Here is a 19,594-nt window from a genome sequence, read left to right as displayed (position 1 = left end):
TGGTTTATGTAAATGTGCTTGGCCGTAAATGAGGTATACGGTACAGTACGAAAAAAATGTGTTCCCTCGTACTAAAAGCTTTGGCTTGATAGTTCCTTATTTTTCCCTCGGATAACCAGTTGCTAAAACGATAAGGCTATTAAGTGAGTTGGATGCACGAAAGCACACGGCCGACATTATATGGATGGAGCTATTATTAGCCAAGGCTTGTGATCAATTCGGATGGACAGTATCTCAGGTATAGTTATAGCTACACAGATGTTTATTTCTAACTACAACTTGGGAGGAATTGATTTCAAAGTTGTAAAATATAGTCTTGGCTTTAACATGGCTCGTCGGCAATATAATGTGCTTCGAAATGTGCCTTGTGTCCTAATCGAAGCTATGCATTGAGCGAGGATTTGTGTGAACGGTAGGGGTACGAAGTGTTTATCGATTAAGCATACTAAGGCCATATATTATGTTGTGTAGAACGATATTATATTTGCCGGACCCGACGGGCCTTCTCCAGGTGATCAAACCCATATCAGGCATTAGCCCCTATCTTTTTTGATTACTATATGCAGTTAACGTCTTATTAGTACTCGTTAAAATATAGCATCCTGTTATCCCTTACATATGTGCTTTCATCACTCAACACTCATCACTAAACTGTCAGAAATCATAGGATCCAACAATGATTAATATGTGTACACTATATTTACATTAATTACTACACCGTTAATGCAATATGGCGACGTTGGCATGAGAATGAGAAGTACGTGAACTATGGTCAACAATCTTTGCAGCGATTCAATCCGAGAATTTACATAATAAGAAAAAAAGGCGCTTGGTTTGTCAAGAGTCCGCACTTGCCCCTTAATCCTAAAAATTTCCTTGACGTAATCATTCACTGATTGATTATTAGGTATCTTTCCGGGCTACGTAACTAACGGCGATTGCCAAGTTCGAAGAAACGTTTCCGTGTGAGAGCAGCATCGTTGTCGTAGGCTAAAGGCGAACTAATTTTTATTTACAACTCTAACGAAAAGCTTGTACACCACACATTATAATCAAATCCCCGCAGAGCCATCTACTGTATCTCCCGATTAATGGAATCCCTTTCCATCTATTTATTATGAGATATTAAATATGTACATTCTCATTGCGTAAATAATTTTCTGCCAAATATTGCTTCCCCAACTGAAGGAGGACTCCGCCGCGTAAGCGGCCGGGGGTTCTTGCTGAAGGTAACTGAACACAGCTCTTCACCCGAAGGCAGGCTGATTATCAATAGCAACAGCAGGCATTGCATAAAAGTTTGGCTTTGTGTGCTATTTATGAACAAAAGTACAGACGCTATTAGAAGAGTATCTGCAACATTGAAGTACGACTGAGTTCTTTAAAGATAATCAATTTCATACAGGCAAGGTTTCAAATAGAATTGGCCATTTTGATTGTAAGAACATATGATCGACAACCTAATTTGACTTCGATCAATATGTCATACATATCCCGTTAACTTTGGACAACAACTTAATACAAATGATTAAACGGAGGCCGCAAAATGTTTCCAGAGCTTTTTAGTCATTTTGATTTTCGAGTAACTTTTAACTTAAACATCTCTTTGCTAACTCATAGTATCACAAAACGTTTTGAGGAAGTTCAGCCGTTTCTCTTCTCGATTCCGCAGAGGGCGCCCTCGAATCAACAACAATCGAGTACGGCGCGGTCCAAACGCATCACTTGTTTCATTGTTCTTTGCCTTAGCTGAAATCGATAGAATGAATCTTCGTTCTGCTGCGATTTACCACCTATTACAACTAGCCTTAAAGGGGGGTAGTGTCGAGTAGTCAAAAAAAATAGCTGATTTTTTTACGCAACAACGCGATCACTGCTAAACTAGTATATTCTGAAATTCTATAAAATTAACGATGTGCTCACTCACTCATGACTACGACAAGCTAAGAACGAAGTAAACGTTCGTTACTTTAAATCCGCTGTTCGGCCTCAAGTTATAGGTGAAAAATCACCGTTATCTTAATAAATGCAATCGATCTATAGGATATACTCTATAAAGTTACGTATCTGAAATGTATGTTGTAGGTTATGTGCATGCATAGGAGCTTTTGGGAAAAGTTAAATCAAATGGTGTTTGAACGCATATAGTGAGGAAATAAGAGGGCATCACCAGTCTCGTGTGATATGCGAAAAATATGACTATCACTCTGCGTGCAGATTTCAACAGAACGGGCTTTTCTTCAAAAACTGACATGAAATGAAGCTGAGTGACCGCCATGCTCAATAGAAACGGTATGTCTAAAAATGTTATCAACGGCTAGATATATCACAATCGAGTACCCTTAGGCTTGTCATAACGGAGGCGGCGAACTAAACTGTCCTAGAGTTCAATTCATGGTAAGTTTCGAGTTTAAAGGAGAATTATATTCACATTTTAAGCCGTTACATCCGAATAGCCCACCCGAAGGTAAGGACGGACTTCGAGGCCTGTGGATCGGTAGTCCTTGAACTTTCCTTTTGTGAATTTTGCATTATCCAGTCGACGAGGATAAATATTTTTTTGGTTGTTTTGATAAATATTTTGCTACTATAACATAGTCGAATCAGAATGGGGCTAAAAGCAATTTCGACCAAACGCTTTAGCTTTTCGAATGTATTAACCGTAGTAAAAGAGTGTGTCTTGCTTCATTCCTTTATTGAGCGTTGCCGTGAAACACAAACTATTAACGTATAACTATATCAGACAAATAAAGCTTTATTGCCTCAGTTACGTAGGCTATAATCTTATTATAGCTAGTCAGACAGGTACAGCTATTCTTGTTCTGGCGAGGCCTTTGAAATATTTCTTCGTAAGTTCTTGTTGTATTTGATGAGAAAAACTATCGAGACATTTATCGAAGCATTTGTCGATTTATAAAGTTATATATACTTATTTAAAATCTCACGTATCTGATTCGCTGAGAGTTTGTGTAAGCTGCCAGTGTACTCTGACGAAGTCTATAAAAGGCGAAAAAGGTGAGAGTGTAAATAGATGTCATGCAATTTAACTTCTATAGAGGACTTGATTTACCGTTAGCAAGAAGGTGTATTTTAAGCTGGGTCGCTTGGAAGTTAAATCACCTTAGGATTTTTAATAAATAGGGACGTATCGATTTTAAGAGATCTATGCCGATTGCTGCATGACGTGTCTAGATTGAGGCCCCATTTGAGGTATACCTTATATCGTCTGGATTGTACCGTACGAGTTACAGATGCAATCTTCATGCCGTAGTATAGTTCGAGAGCCAAACGATGAAGTAACCACCTTCTCCAATATGCCCGTACAGGACCGTTCATTAGTCTGTATAACGGTACCGAGGTAACTAAAGCTCTTCATGGGGTAGAAAGTGATCGAGTGAATTATTATCTCAAATTAGCTGGGACAGCAATACAACCTGCCCTACAAAACTTTATTGCCTTTGTTTTATGTACGATTACCTTTTGACCTTGAATATATGCAAACTGATTATATATTACTATGATCATTCACTAATCACAATTTATAAAACGCCTTAAACCTTTTACAACCTCAAAATAGCCTAAAACCCTTTTACCCCCCCAAGAATAACACCGGGCCTAGATTATCTCCAAGGTTAAACATATAACATAAACAAGACTTTCTTTCACTAGATCCAGCATAATATTCTGAAGCACGTAAGCTTGATAAGCATCCGCAATACTGTGCCACCGAACGTCCGCTCATTTGGAATTAAAGCTTGCAACATCGGCTTCTCTAGCGTTTACTTCGCCAGGAGGTGAGAAGCGTTAGGTTACCTTTACCACTGGATATTATTAAATCAATAACGGGGACTTTCTTCGGCCAGATAGATACGACGACATGCATTATATATATACAAGTTTATTCATCTTCACTGGCAGTTCACTATAATATTAGTTACGAATAGTTTGTCGAGCTCATTCAATACTGTCAGATCTTAGTAAAAGTATAACCTGTATTCGATTCCAGCAGCGTAATCAAGGTGCTCACTCACACACAAAAGCAGGAGGATGTTTTCCTTGCTGGCAGCAGATAACAATGGCAGCCGTAACTGTGACGAGATAAGAAAGGATCTATTCCGTCAAAAATGAATGTCTGCACAGGTACATACCTAGGCTGCGGCAGAGCTAAACCTCTGCGTTCCTAGGTTGCAGGCGGTGACGTAGGATCGTCTCGCTTTAGGTGCGCTCTTTCAGGTTGAACACTACAACGCCAATGAATAGATGATGCGAGCTCTAGACACGTAACTAAGCGTAAAACACGCCCGCTCAGCTTAAATTCTTAAATTTCATGAGCTTATATGGATATTTGAGGGCTATATGTTGTACATTATCAACTGTGTGTGTGTGTGTGTGGGACATATTTTGTAGATGTTTAGTAAAAATTATAATAATTTACTGTCAAATAGAAATACTTTCGCTCTCGCATGTATATCTCAATAACGAAAATCGTATTTATTTCGCGTAATTTATGCAAATAGAAAAAATCAAATAAATAGAGTGTTAACATCGTCAAAAGTTTTTATGGACTTTAAAGGGCAAGATGTTTAAATTAATGAGTTGGTTCGCAAATAAAGCTTTCATTTGACGCAGAGCGTCCCTGTATCTTGTACGCCAAATAATAAAACCGATCGGCTTTAACGCTGGTCCCTATGTAAGAATATGTTCGGTCGTTGCTGTTGTCATGAAGAACTAGGAGTTCACTTTGGCCTTCTTCAGCCTTCGTTGATCTCTACGCCACTAATTGCAAGCGACGCGCTATCATTGCACAAATGTATTAAATGGTTTCAGGTTGTAGTGTTATATAGATCAAGAGATAATTTCAGGGAGGCAAGTCTGACTATCTAACAATTATCGTTCGTGATTTTTCAGTAGAGACTGCCTGCACCATCGATTTCCTAGCGGTCTTTTCTGACCGTGGACCGCTGTCCAGAAACGACTAGAAGTCAGTGCCGTACATCGGCCTGTGCAAGGCAAAAAGGTTATAACAATTCGATGCTAACCTTAAGGTACAAGGACAGCCTACCGCTTTTAACTAAATCTAAAGAATGAAATCGAATCAAAGTTGAGACAAATAAATCAATCAGTGTATTTTTCTAGGCTGCGTATTCGTTCTGCTGGTCGCTTTGCACGGCTATAACAGCGGGCTGAGTTAACGGAACTAAGTTATCCTTCCGTTTTATGTTGGCACAATTAAATAAGACTCTACTTAACAATGGCTTGCTATGTAATGGATTTGTACTTAAGTCGGACAGACTGTACACGATTAGGCTATGCGTTTAGCGCCACTGGTGATTGCTATTCTGTAGTTACGAATTATCCAAGTATATATGCTAATTATCTCTTTGAACGCTTTGTTCTAATTACGAACTGCTTACACGTACGCTTTCTAAATAATGGCAATGCTTCTTTAATATCAGTACGGACTAAGTGATGTCTGGACGCAGTCACTGCAGTTGTTTAAGTCCTTCTTCATTGCTGCCATTTGGTGGAGCCTCCGACTTAGATGATCAATGATAAGACTCCTTTTGACCCGATCAAATAAGATTCTTTGACTCCCAATGAGCCCCATTAAGAATTCTATTACCCCAGTCATGCTCGTAGTTAGTACAAAAGAAGGGCTTTTCGAGCAGGCAGGCAGGCAGGCAGACACCTTCTTGTTCCTAAAAAGCATCCCCTTTGACAACAAGTAGATTTCCGCGCTGCAAATTTTACACAATTTACATTCTTTCATTGGTCACCCCTACTATTAAACTAAGTTATTGAGCGCCTTTGATAATTGCAACTACGAAAAATCTGTGTTACTAGATAACACAAAGTTGTCTTTGCTTCTAAGTTAAAAATTTCGACAGTTTCGAGTTACTAGAGTAGGTCGGACGGCACGTTGCAATGAACTTAGCACCGTCATAAGTAAAATCAAACTCATCTTAACCTACCTATGCTCGTACTTGTTAAGATCCAGAGGCGATTGGAGCCATAAACGAAACGATTTTACTCGAACATTTAAATAACGGTATATGGCTCCATTTGAGTTTTTCGTTTGATCGCAACTAGAAAAAAGATTATCTCCTAGCTTTACGTATTCCAAACAGCATATCTCATTGTACTACCCACGAACCAGTCAAGCGTTATGTCCATTCCGAAGATGAAGCGATAGTACACTCGGCGTACACCTATTAGTTAATGCCATTATCATTTTCACTCGGTTCACAAGCGGCAAATAGCGAGTGGACAACCGGAACGCCTTTCGCAACCCTGTCGCCAGTAGTACGATATGGAGACGTGTCATTCCTTAAACCTATACATGCTCAGGACGACAATTACAATTCAGGTCTATATATAAAGTGAAATTTACAGCAAGGACATGCCGAACAGTAGCATGCTGTTTAAGATCACCTGCTAATATGATTAACGGACCTCGAAATAGATTCTATACTTGCAACAACTTAAGTAAGCCTCATTTCGTCGAGAATGGTGAAATCTTGTATAATCATGCCACCTGACAATTTCAACGTAATGTCTCTTCTCTACCATATATTATTGTCTCTATCTTTATCAAAATGGTTACGGTTCTCTTTAAATCCTACTGTGACTTTATAAACGCATCTGTGCTTCATTCGTTCGGATCGTTCCATTAATAAAACCGACGTCTTCGAAAAAGTGTAATAGTGACACTGCGGACCTTCGCCTCCCCGAATACTGATGACTCCTACCGCATAAGTCCTACTTTATCTGGCTGAAGTTTGCTTTAGCGTTTTCTTTATCTTTATTTGATATTCTCCGCCTTTTCATTGATGCTTCGGACCATTATTTGGTTTGTCATCCTACAGAAGCAGGTCGGCTTTGATAGCTCTACCTAGAGCGTCCCTCACACTACGCTTCCTCTGCGGGGTTAAACTTATATTTCGCTTGCGGCTTTCTGCCCTCTGCAACCTCACTATAAAGAAGTAAAGAAACGTTGGCCCGAGTTGAGTGTCGACACAACGAAACACGATCCTTCGATGAGGGTCATACTATAGGCGACGAGAAAACGGGGATAGTCTTCCCGAGGCAAGAAGTATAGGAGGGCCCAAAATCCTCCTTCCCGTAAAGAAAACTACGTCTTCTAATAAAAAAGAAAAAGGATAGAGCTTTTTTCAGTTTCATTTCTACCATATACCCATCTTCCGTCTCTTTTTCACTATTTCCCACCTTCTTTGATTTGCTATATTTTTTCGGCCATTCCGCAAACATTCGCCTTTATTGTACGGCCACTCGACCGGAACGGTTATGGTTTGGCCTAGAGTCTGACCATTAGTTGTTTTCGGACCTATTTTCCGGTTGTTCGTCTTGCGGGTTCCTCCGAACGTTCATGTACAGGAGCTCTTATTGATCCTTTCAAAACACTGTCCAAATGCTACGAAGGATCTCTTGAGTGGGGCATTTTCTTCTGGAATGGAAGGAAAACCTTCACTTTTTTTTTGTGTTCCCAGACATCCCGGAGTAGTGGCGGCCCGAGATAGAAAAACAGAAAAGATCATGGCAATAACAAGCAGGAAACGATGCTAGTGATAAGACTTTCGGGTCTTTCCTCGGAACATAGTGAGTACGTTCCTTGTAAAGTGACTTGAACGTGTTGGTTCGATAGCCGGAGAACTATGAGTGGCAGTGATATAAAGCACTAATGGGTACCCTATAATGGCTGCATTAACTTGCATCTATGGAAAATGATCAAATTCCTTATTAGTAGTATACCTCGAGGAAGTAAAAGAAACCTATATGTTTCGTCGCGTGTTTAGTGTTAATTTAGCGATTAGTACTGGTCTTATCATAGACCCATAGCAAATTGCGGTTCGGTACACCTTTCAGAAGCACTTACCATACCAAGATATGTAAACGAAAAGAGGATTAAGTCGATTGTATGTATTGCTGATTTACGGCCATTGGACGCTAACAGTAGTTGACAGTGTTGTAGGCCATAATCATGTGAAGAATAATAAGGATAAACTGTATAATTTCGGTAGTGTTTTACGCTGCTAGAACTCGTAAATAATAAAAAAATACTAATATACATCCGTCAACGTTGTGCATTCCTGATGATAAGAAGATTAACGGACGCTCTCATATGTACATCGATTTATACGCTACATATGAACTTCGCTACCGTATTTTTGTTGTAGCTAGTCAATTATTATACTATCAATTAAAATGGCCTATTAAATAATTTCATACCGTAAAGATAATTACGGCGAAACTCGTATTTCAAGTACGTAATTATATATTACTCATTGTGCCTTTCCATGGACTTTCCTTATCTGGCGCCTTTGCACTTGACAACATCTTGGAGGTACTCTTGTCTCGACAATCCTCAGAGCCCCCTGTATCTTTTGAAAGTAATGCTTATTAAGATAATGTCGTTTCTATATGGTCTACCTCCAATTTACGAGTAAATTGTTCGTGAATCCGCAAGAAAAAGCTAGGCTTTCCGCAAAGCCTACCAATTAACGGGTTTGAAAAAAGAATGACGAAATAAAAAATATGCCATCGCTTTTAGCCTCCAATATCAACTGTTTGTTTCTGGCGAGCGCTTGGTGTTAATTCAATATTATCAGCCCCATTTGGGTTTCTTCTCGACATTCAGTCTTTTAAGTGTTTCCTCTGACCTTCGAAAGGTTGTTGTCGGTTCATTATAATAGCTACCGTGAAAATATCTAGCGACATTGGCACCAGAATATATTACACCCAGCCCACTTCCTTATAACGTTATTACTTTGAGAGACTAGACTATTCAGTACTGAATAGTTCTACTACTACTGCTATTATTATTATTAGCAAGTACGCAACCGTTAACCGATGACCAGATGATTTGCATGAGAAAGGCCAAGAAAAAGAGATTTCTGAGGAAGAAATAAGGAGGAATAAAGACGACGAAACCAAAGTATTAGCTGAAGTCCACTTAGAAGGTTAGAGAGAAACCTACTTGTAAGTCAAAGCGCGCTCTGAAGCAATGCTGCCGATGGATCCGATGTTTATTGGAGGCTTCCAAGTTATCCTACAAATAGGTTTTTCGTGTGTGTTGTATTTTAGTTGTGTGGATGGATAGATAGGACTGTGCTTTGGCTATTGAACAACTTACATACTAAGTTCCACAATACCTAAAAAAACATCTGGCTATTTTGTACGTCTCAATCTCGCTGCGTGGATTTCCCCGATGCTAAAATATAACTATATAGTAATTCTCTTTATCCAGTAGTTGTTTGCAAAACAAGATGAAGTTATTCCCAAAAGCGTTGCGTAATGCTTGCTTGTATTACTAACTAAACTATGTGCGTCTAAGAAAATAACTCAAGTGACTATGTTTCTGTCTTTGTGGCCGGTGCGACCACGTATACGACCTCTGGGCGTTACTACTGACACAAAAATTAGCAGCGCTAATGTGGGCCTTCCTTGCCTTTTATAATTGCCACGTGTTTGCCTTTTCCTTTCCTTTCCTTTCGTTTCCTTTCGGTTACACGCTATTTGGCAAATATAAGGAATTGATGTTCTCTTTTGAACTGAGTAACGAACGCATACAAGATCATACCTTCGAAACGCACAATGCATAGTATAAATCTAATAGGAATGTAGGTTGTAAAAATCTCGCTTCGGAAGCTATGCAAAAAAAAACCATTGATAAAACCAGCGGAACGTAAAACCGTTGACGAATGATGTTGCCTACCCTCGCGAGAGTCATCTACAACTGATTGGACGTTAAACCTGGCAACGACACGATAACAGAGGACGACTGAAGTTGCCCATTACCCTATTGATCTTACCTCCTTCATTTTTCTTTCCCGGCAAGTTCAAAATAATGTGTTGATGTGCTTGTCATCTTACTTACTTATGTCAAATTGACTTGCAAACAACTTACCTAACGAATGCGTCTCTTTTTAACGATAGATTTTCAAGTTAAACTTCAAATAAATATTATTCATTATTCAAACGTACAAGTTAGCGGGGTGAGTCTTAGTGCGACAAATCGGTTTTATTAGAGAGTGACTGGAGAAAAGACACACCGTAATGGTGAGCTTTCGAAGACATGTGGATGTGTGCTATGTTGGAAATGTTGTAGGGGAACGCAAGTTAACATATAACTTGTCCTTGCATTTGTCAGTTCGACATGCTTTAAATATGGGAAATATTTACCATATATGATTATATTGCCTTAGAGTAACACTCTAGCCCAATCTTGTAAGCGACCCACCATATTCGGTAGATATTTAGAATATGTTGCCGGAATCTTTCGCCGGCTTTATACGTCCTGTGTTATCTCAAAGTAAAGGCATAATTTCAATCGCCAGTTTAACTGAATTGGGAACAATCGCACCGGCAAGAGGTCGCTGTTTAATGCCGTTAATAGAAATAGACACTCGACAAGAGTATTTTAATTTTATTTCCTCACTGAAAACTTTGCCTTCCGGTGCAGCAACAACGCCTGTTATACTGTAACTATACTGAAGTATGGCTAACGAACAGCCCGTAAGCGGTCTAAATTCTAATTATAGATAGTCGTTTTCTGTCTTTTTTTTATTATTATTTACTATCCTTATTATGTTTATCGTGCGGCGCCGCGATACCGGACCGCGAAGGATTTTTCAGATATTGGCAGTTAATACGTGATCATTTGTCTGGTAGAACATGTTGGTTATAGTGCCTATTGAATTTGTTGGAATTAAATGCGGAAAAGCGAGTATCACAATATGTATAGGAGTGGGGTAACGGATAGTTTACTTTATTTGTTAAACGGCATACAAATATAGACATTCGCTGTCAGGTCCCTACCACAGTTATTGAACAACCAGAGTTGGGTGTTGAAATGCAACTTATTGGTGATAGACTGATACAAAGCAGCTTTATACCTGACTAGTTAACGCGTATACTTTTTATACAAGTATTTAGTCATCCTTAATCTATTGAAATTCGTTGTATAAAGCTATACATAGTGATCCTGCAAATGGCCGATACCGAGCTTGATCCCTATTTCGAATTTAGCGGGCAGTCTGTTAAACGTGTCCATAATGCGAAGACATCTAACGCCGCCAATTAAGATGCATGTAATCAAGGTAGAATCTCATAGGTAGGATTTTCTCTAGGTGGCATCTTTGCCTATCGCGCGATCAATGTGTGCGCTCCAGTGTGGCCGAGTCTAGGCTAAAAAATGGAGGTTTACAATAAATGCATTGAACGGAGCAGTGGTAGGAACACTATGTTTGTATTGAGCGATCGTTGATGGCCAGTTGTAGTAAGCTGTCGATGTTGATGCACCCCTCTGCAAATGTAATTCACAGTGAATATTAGGCAAAACCCTGGGGAGTAAGAGATGTTGACTAAATAGCCAGAAAATTGAAGGGTGATTTATCATAACTGTAGAGGATAATGCAAGGGTTGTCCATAATGGGTGTGTGCCCATAGCTGTCAACCGAAAGAATAATAACTGCTAAAGTTTTCGAAGACTTGAATGACATTCTCCTTCATGATCCCATATTAGCCTTGCTAATGTAGCAAGCATATTAGGGAACCTATGTTCTGCTTTTATTCCTATGCAAACGTAGCTGGATTCACTTCGATCTAGCATAAGCTGGTATAGTTCTGTGCAGGGCGCACACGTATGGGGGTCGTGCAGGTACGGGGCCGAGCACACCTCGTGGCTTCCGTGCTAGTGTCCCAACGACTCCAACGCTTCAAGCTGCGAAACGTACGAGAAGGCCAAAAATTGTTGAAAAAACGCCGCTCTATGAATGACCATTCCAATAAATGGCCGCAATGGGAATAGGTGTCGACGCAATGAGATCCGGATTTTGCTCTGAAAGACAAAAAGTCGTATTTATGTAAACGTAATTCTGTCTGCTAAGAAAACAGTGGGTGTCGTTTGGTATAAGTGTGCTATTAGTGGCCCTGGAATGTTCTTGCCTCATATAAGACATTCGTCCCAGACAATTAGTATTGTATAACCATGAAAGTGAGTAGTTTTTTACTATATTCCAATACTGCAAATAGCGTTTTCTTTGAATTGAATAAGTATCCCAATTTTAGAATATACAGTATGGCCTGGCAGCATTACGCAGACAATTGCAATTAGATCGTTATTTTTTCCACTGGCCTTAGTCTACGCCGCAATTAAGCACAGAATAAGTTTCCGTGATCTATGAATAACGCGTTTTACGCCAATGTTAGGGACACGTGATGGTCTACGCTAGAATCCGAACGTAGACGCACCTCGTGATGAACTGTAGAACGGCGATGTCGGATACAAAACACACGATGCATGTACTTTCAGGTTCGTAGAAAGTGTTGTTTCCTTTTGCTCGTCGAAGGTCATTAATGCTCGATAATTCCTTCAAAGTTTACGTATGCCATTGGCATTGTATCTGAGAGTAAAGAGAAACTGTGCAATGCATTGATGATCTCGTATTATTCTATTGGTATTAATGTTATATGTTTTTTTTTATACCTTCACTATTTTGATTTGGATGTTCGTTTAGTAATAACATAGATTAAATACCTTCGGTTTTTTTGTTAATGTCCAGGTTTCTCCTAAGTTAAAATATCTCGATACTGGGTGTGAGTAAGGAGTTGATTGTTGTGAGCTAAAATGTTCTCACGTTACTTTGTGCTCCGCCCTCTATATCTCTCACTGTTAAAATTAGGCTTTTCGGGGTTAACTTATAGGTTTCACTCTCAATCGGTTGCCTCTAGCAATCTGCATAGCGCCTATTGTAGATGCCTTAAGGAATTGATTTTTTTTCTGAGTGTCCATTTTGTTTAGCGTTGACCTTCTGCTGCATTGGCAATTTCATCTCATGCGATTTATTTAGCGTCAGTTATCTAGTTGTTCCGTTTGTTCATTCTGCTTGGATATTTCTTCTATTTTTTTGTTTCTTTTTCATTGGGAACGTGTGTTCTGTCTAGCAGTTCGACGTCTCGTTCCATCGTTACTAGCCGGCGCTTTTCTTCGTTGGCAGGATTTCACTATCCTTTTTGGCCGTCTCTCTCTCTCTCTCTCTCTCTCCCGCGCTCAAAGGTTTCGCAACGTTGCTATGCTAACTTTGATGGCAAATTTGATGAACTTAAAAATTTGGCACTTTTATACACCGCTATTTAACCAGAGTCTTTGCTACAGCGCGGTTTGATGGACATGGATTGTGGATCAATCCAGATTGAGCGCAATTCTTGCAAGTTAAACAACTGGCCAAAAAAAATCTTCACGAAGAATTGTTAGACGTTTGTACTTCTTGCTTCGACATAACGCAGTACAGTTTCTACTGCGTTAAATAAATTCTAATACAGATTAACTACAGTAAACTGGATAAAGAAAACAATAAACCTAGGTTAAAGTGGAGCGTATGTGTAAATGAATACAACAAATTAATCGTCGTAATCGTGTGTATACCTGGCTGTTTCAGCCTTGCCTTGGTACTTCAGCGGTTAGGTCTATAACGGTTCCGCTATATACAGACCAGCGTGACGCTCTCAATACAATATTTATTATCGAAATCAGTTAGCTTAGGGTCGTCATTCTTAGGAGTATATAGCAGAAAAATTTGCAACAAATTCTAGTTGCTCCGTTGAGTATTTTGTAGTAGCCATTAACTTCTACAATTAAATAAGTTCCCTTCTTACGTACACGACAGAGTTCTTTATTGATGTGTTTCCTATTCAGAGAACTATCGCAGCCTTTCAGAAGGTTCTATTTCAGCCTGCTCACGCCATCTTATCGTTCCTGTTTGGTGCTAATCGAAAAAGTATAGGATACAAGTGATAAACACTTTGCTTGAAACGTAACATCTGAGCTATATGGTTGTTGTTGCTATATATAGATATGGAATAAACGATAACATTTAGGGATATCATATTATTCCAGTAGAGTTGAGAAAGCTAACGGATTTTCAATGAATTTTTCAGAATATTCCATTCAACCATCTGTGGCGAGAATGCAAAAAATCCAATTCATTTTGAAAGCCCAATTTTGCGCAGTTCTATAGAACTTGAAAGAAAATCAACCTTTGACTACAAGCCTTTCAGCGCATGTCGACTCTGTCTACCCAAATGATCCACAAGATCAAAGCTACCGCTCCACGTAGACCATTTTCAGAAGGCGAATCGACACATCCAGATGCATACAGACTTCTAGCAATATATACAAAAGCATACACACAAAGTTATTTCAACTGTATAGCTTGGCTGACGAGGTTTCACTACTTCAAACTTTTACCTCACGAGGAAACTGACCCAAAGTTTTTAGTTCAGACTATCGCCGTTACGCGGAAGGTAGTTAATTTTTGTCGACTGCCTTCAATTAGCCAAGTCAAATAACAGACAGGTAGTTTGAACCTAAATAGATATATTTTTTTGTCATTTACCTTGAACACGGTAAAGTGTAGAACCCCCGATACATGTAACGCCGATTGCCTGTCACATGGCTTGAGTATTTTGCCTCGGGTATTTCTACCCGTCTATTCTGCCGACCTAGGTCAAACTTGGTCGACAACAACTATTTCATTCTTTTCTACGTTTATACGTTTCCATATCTCGCCGACCTCTTCTTGCAGAAGCTGCTAATTGAACCCCCTTTGTATCTGTATTGAATAGCTTCTGTTTTACTGGTTACGGTTTTAAACAGTTTTAGGTAAAGGCTGCTTGGCGAAATTCTGTGTACGAACGTGTAGGACAGATATGCACTACAATCAACAGTTTTATTTTTCTTTTTGTAGAAATAAACACTTTTCTATGAAACATCTACGTTTTTATATTCGATAGTTGATGAGTCTGGTAGCCAATGACCAGTCGTCGGCATATTTAACAAGCTAAAGCATAATATATTACCTTATAAATTATTTTATCTTACGGTGAATAGAAAGATGACGGCGATCGATATCAATCTGTGTTTTTTCAACGCAAACAGGCCAGCTTCGAGTACGCACATGTGAAAAAAAATGCCTCTGAAATGTTCGATACTTTTAATATTGGGTCTACGTGCCTGTGTATGATGTTTTTGTGAAACATCATACACGGGCACTTAGACGAAAGGATCGAGCTGTCTAATTTCAATTCTCAAAAAGTGAGTCAATCGCGACCCTAATAAGTCGTTGATCTGGCGTCTGTTGAAGAATACGTTAATATGGACAAGCAGCTTTATTATTATTTTTATTTATTTCTTATATCTACACATACAACGCGTATGTAATATAGCGTATGTAATAATGAATAGAAGGCTCAACTAATTAGGGTAAGCTTTTGGACGCATTTATGGTAGGGAAATAAATAAATAAATTACCCCTACAATTTACCTCACTTAATATGTTGGCAATGTACAAAAAAGCTAGTTACTAACCATACTGGCCGTATAGGGCGACAAGAAACTAACTAACAAGTTGCGATTCTTGCATTTATTTGAACATTTATATACAGTGATCCTAGGGAATTATTCAATAACAATATGAGGCTGTATACGGCTAACAGAGGTTGTTTTCTTTGCTGGATCCAACTGTGAAGAACAGGGTAACTTAACTACATTTTGGTCTCTCCCTTCGATCAGTAAACGCGGTTGCAATATTAAGAGAATTGCCTCCCTCGAATTATCCAACTGCTCAAACACATCAGCCGAGAACTTCTCAAGCGATTAGAATGAGTGAGGCGGCTAACTTGAGCTAGCATTCTCCGTTCCGCCCGATGAAACTGCGAATATTTTGAATGAACATCAGTCATTTGACATGGTAATCTTTCTGATACCGGATGTCGTGATGCCCGGAAGGTACCCTTAAACGTACTAGAATATAACCCTTCGTTTACCTTTTTTCTTTCGTATACACAGCTTCCATTGATAGTTGAAAGCAGAAAAAAATATATAAAATCGAAGCTTAAATAGCTTCGGAAAGAAGCCATGGCTTTTTTGCCGTTTACAAGCGACTGTCTCTTATTTTGCGAGACATTAAAAAGGCCACAGAAAGCGAGGACCATTTTTTCTTTGAACGACGTCATAGAAACCTCGAAAGCCGTTCGACTAGCGGTGCCGTATGTCGCTTCGAGAAAACGGTTCCCATCCAAGGAAGGTACTAGTCATTTCGTCCTGTTCGGGAGGCGGATCTCGTCTCTCTGCCAACAGGACGTCGTGCTGACGAAGGGAGAATTCTCTGCGTTATCAAAGGAGGACGACCCGGGGGTGAATGCAAACACGACGACGTGCCAAAAGCAGTAATGGCGCTGCTTTACAGATGCTGGGAGACGTCCTCGCAACCTTTATCACCTATGTGCTAGCTTGAATCGCAAAGCTCGACTGTGCAGCGGGAACTCTGCAGGGAAAAAAGAGGAAGGGGGCGCTTGAGTCGATGCTCCCGCTTACCGCATGACAAGATAGATACGTGCGTACGATCAATACATGTGGGCCGCCACCGGATTTCTGGCATTTGGCCATTTAGCTAAGAGTGTTACGAGGCAAGTTTAATAAAAGTTTTCGCCATTAGACCGTATACCATAACCTGTTTGCTGTACTTAACGAATGTCAAAACTGATGAAGTGAGCTTCAACAAAATTACATCTGTTGTTCGAACAAACGAATTTTATACGGTGCACTGGTATCAAAAATGTCACGTAAGAATAAATACCAGACTATTGAGAAATGAAACAAAAAAAAAAACATAGAGTTTTCAAAATGAATAAAGGAAACTTTATTAGTTTTGAAAACTCCCGCCCTTCCGCGAAAGGCTCGTGCACCAGGCGGCTACGCAACCTTTAAAGAGAATTGCGAATTGGGAAACATATGGCGTATTTTCAGCTGTTACTTTTTTAGTTGTGTTTTGGCTACCAGAGAGATCGAGCTATTGGCACTATGCTGGTCATGCAGAAGGAGAAGACGTCTACGTGATGACGGACCAAAAGATGGCAAGGACTAAACGAAGTTTGCAATAGGTCTTTTCCCGTTCGACACAAAACCTGATTGTAAATGTGACATTTGAAGTGCTATCGTCAGTAGGCCATAGCGTAGATCACAGTTTTCGAAATTCACATATTAAGCATACATTAACTAAGCTCTGAATCACTCATGTTCTTTTTTCGCTTGAGCTAAGTATCGCATTGATCCCAGCTATACGCATCATTGTGTCACTGCACGTGTGGAATGCATGTTCATGCAGTGATCTAAAAATGCCTAAAATTATACATCATTACACATAAAAACAAACCTCAAATAAGCCTGTCATACTCCGCTTCACTGTTGTTTCCTTTACCGTGAATAAATATTTTTCGTGTACTTAAATGTATGAGTCCTAAAATTGGAGTTTACCTCATTGCGACAAATCGAATACACGATGTACAAGCGCACTTGCAACAGACAAGCTATGCAGCTGCACTGAAGTATGGATACATACAAATGCTTTTAACATGCGGTCGCTCATACAACTGCCAAATGTATCAGGTAAAACCTCGTTCAGATCGTTGTCTCTTTATCTTACAGCTGAGTAATTTTATTTCGTCCTAAAGACCGGGCGACTATGTACGGGATCTGTGTCACTTTGCAGCTCATCGGAACGAGTAACGAAACCCAGCTAAAAAGTCGCGCATCCATGTTATAAACTAAGAACGGCGTTTTACAAATACAAATAATCGTTCATACAAGTCTGCGCTGGAAGCTCTTCATCATCAGATATTTTCACACCGTCAGAGCAATTATGCTGTTTTTGTTATTTTTTTTCCATTTTCATAGTAGGATTATCAGAAACAGTCATTTCTTCATTTCGCTCTTCACTCAATCGACAGTCGACGTGAATCGGTACGAAAAAAAGGTTCTAGAGAAACCTTAAGCTTGATTTCAACGCTAGAAATCAGGCATAAGGTTTTGTACTCGCGACTACCCAGTGCATTTCTCCACACGCATAACAATAGATGGTGACGTCGAAATGTGTTGTTGCCTTTTCTACGTAACTAAAGTGAGCGTTTACTTTACAGAAATAGCGACACCTATTATTTCAAATGGACACTTTTGCTTGAGTAGTATCATCATGGCTTAATAAGCTCATTCCCATGGCGATTTGAGCGTTGTCCTTAATGCTAACTGCTTATATTACTACCTGCCGTTAAGTTCGTCAGCTGATGTTCTATAATACTTAACGACTCTTAGAGAATTATCTGATACCTGTGCACCTTTACTCACCCATTATAATTAAGCTGACTAGAATGTTTACTGTAATGCTTAATTCTAAACTATATAAAAAAGAGAGGTTTTCGTGTTTCTCATCAATATTCATCAGACCGAGGCAACAACATTTTTATTGAAAGGAAAATATTCGACTAGTAAAATTAACTAAATACAAAACAGTAGACCAGATTAACGAAATAGAGCTATTACACAGAATCTGATATAGTTCTAGCCTTCGTATAATATTGAGCTGCCTTTATTAACCATCGTCGTTTGTGAGATTATCTTTCTGCTCAATAATATCGACATTGTACATCATGAAAATTGCAGTAGGACTAGCCATTGTCCTAATTATGATTATTTTCTGCTATAGACTTACTGATGCTTTTGATTTCAATTACCTCTTATGTTGTGCACTTGTGGTGGGTACAGATGCAAGCCCGCAACGGCCGTGGAACCTCTTGGGACGACGCTTCGATTCCTTTTTTAAGCAGCGAATCTTGTACACAAACTCTTTCTCTTCTTATTAGTTTTCCCCTATTTACTTCTCTCGGATATCCCGACAGTACGAAGGACGGATAGAGAAATCAGTCAATGCCGTTTTGAGCGGAGGTAACTACAACGACTCTGATTAATAGGGAACGGCCGAGTAGCAGGGTTTATTCAAGTTGACATACTTTGTTTAAGGCGGTTGTCCTGGGACAAGTCGAGTTCAAACATTTCCTTGGATATCGCTTGCTTTCCGCGCGAGTACCCGGACACTTACCCCTCATTCCATCTGCAATAGAACGATCGTCTTTTCCATTTTTCCCTCAGGTTTGGCGCGATTGTCGTCACACCACCACCACCGTCATTGCCGGGTATAGGTAGTCTCTATTAAGCCTCGTAAGGGAACAGAAAATTAGATGATTTGGGGAAGCGCTAAGAGGATTTAATCACAATAAAACCACCATTTCGCATGTTATCCCGCGTAGTAACAAGATCAGCAGATTCCAGCATGTACAACGACTGACTTCCATGGATCATGAGCTCATGTGTGGGTTACTGATAGTAAGGTAGATCACACTTATATAATATAGCGAATTAATTAGGAGTTGAAAAAAAATAATAGATTAACTTGAAAACCCTTGAAGTAGGCAAAAAAAATCCAATGGGATCTAGTTATATATGAGTTTATATGATAATAACCCGCCACAAAGCCTAAGAAGACCCTGTAGTTTTTCACGCAAATGCAAATGCTGGACTCTCGTAGTACGTAAAAAATATGTTTTTATTATGTTTAAATAAATAAAGTTTATGTATGTTTAAATAAGTAAAATATCTTTAAAAAAATGTTAAGTATTAGAAAAGTATAAAGTAAACTTAGTAAAATTCGTAGCGATTTGCCCGATCGTCTAGCTTTTTTTCTGG

The 19,594-nt window shown here is 39.3% G+C and overlaps 1 protein-coding gene across 3 annotated transcripts in view; it reads right to left on the bottom strand.

Annotated features, from left to right (window-relative positions):
• The window catches only part of LOC111259464 (glutamate receptor ionotropic, NMDA 2B), a 65,757-nt gene that overhangs the window by 36,998 nt on the left and 9,165 nt on the right, over positions 1–19,594 (bottom strand). The gene's annotated exons all lie outside the window — the stretch shown is intronic.

The sequence above is a fragment of the Varroa jacobsoni genome, unplaced genomic scaffold, assembly GCF_002532875.2.
Source record: "Varroa jacobsoni isolate VJ856 unplaced genomic scaffold, vjacob_1.0 scaffold_335, whole genome shotgun sequence".
Taxonomy (NCBI): domain Eukaryota; kingdom Metazoa; phylum Arthropoda; class Arachnida; order Mesostigmata; family Varroidae; genus Varroa; species Varroa jacobsoni.
This window is presented reverse-complemented; position numbering and strand designations above follow the sequence as displayed.